Raw genomic sequence first — 895 nt, 5'->3', positions numbered from 1 at the left:
TCCATGGTGTCATGACTTCGTTTGTATTCAGCCCTCCCCATTCCAGCTGCCAGAACAAGTGCAGCCAACGAATACAGTCAATATATGCTATAAGGGATGAGATGCACTATTCCAGACTAGCTAATTAAATTAAAAAAGAATGGGGAAAAAAATACATTTAAAGGTATTGGCAGGTATGGGTCTGCAACACAACACAGGACTATGAGACAGGTCGGTGATGTCACCCAGAACGGCAAGTTAGGGTCATCCTGTTTCTATTCTGCTTTTAGACATCCACTGGCCTTGCCCTGAACACAGCATTCCCTACAGCGTAGCCACTCCCAAGACCGATAGCAATGCATACAGTATGAATAAGTACATCACAGTGAAACAGGTAGAAAGTATGATTTGCTACGCTCGATCCTAGTGTTGTAGTGAAGATTACCTTAAGTAGCTGGAATGCACCATTGCTCACAGCCGTTCTCTGACATTATCAGCTTGCCCAGAGACTTCCACCATAGCAGTGTTCATCTCAATGCTAACCTTGCATGTTATTCCAGGCTTCCCGTGGTAGAGGCATTTAATTGACATTTGCCTTCTACCACACCCCAAAAAACTCCATCACTGAAAGAGAGAAGAGGGTGGTGAAAACTAATGCCCAGAAAGGAATGCCTTACCTTGAGATACATAACAAGGACAATCAGTTTTTCTAGAGCATGTTTTTAAACCCCACCATTCCTACTATACACAGAAGCCCAGTACTGTAAGACAACACAGCTTCCACACAGCTATTCTGAGACATCTTCAAAACAGACATAAACTGACAGCGATTTATTAAGTTCTCATGGGCCTGCTGCTAAGAGCTTTATTACACTGCCTTATTGGTATTCTTTACACACTGCCTGCAATCTAAAAT

The sequence above is a fragment of the Tympanuchus pallidicinctus genome, unplaced genomic scaffold, assembly GCF_026119805.1.
Source record: "Tympanuchus pallidicinctus isolate F22 unplaced genomic scaffold, pur_lepc_1.0 scaffold1, whole genome shotgun sequence".
Lineage (NCBI taxonomy): Eukaryota > Metazoa > Chordata > Aves > Galliformes > Phasianidae > Tympanuchus > Tympanuchus pallidicinctus.
The sequence above is the reverse complement of the archived record's forward strand: the minus strand, read 5'-3'. Positions refer to the sequence as shown.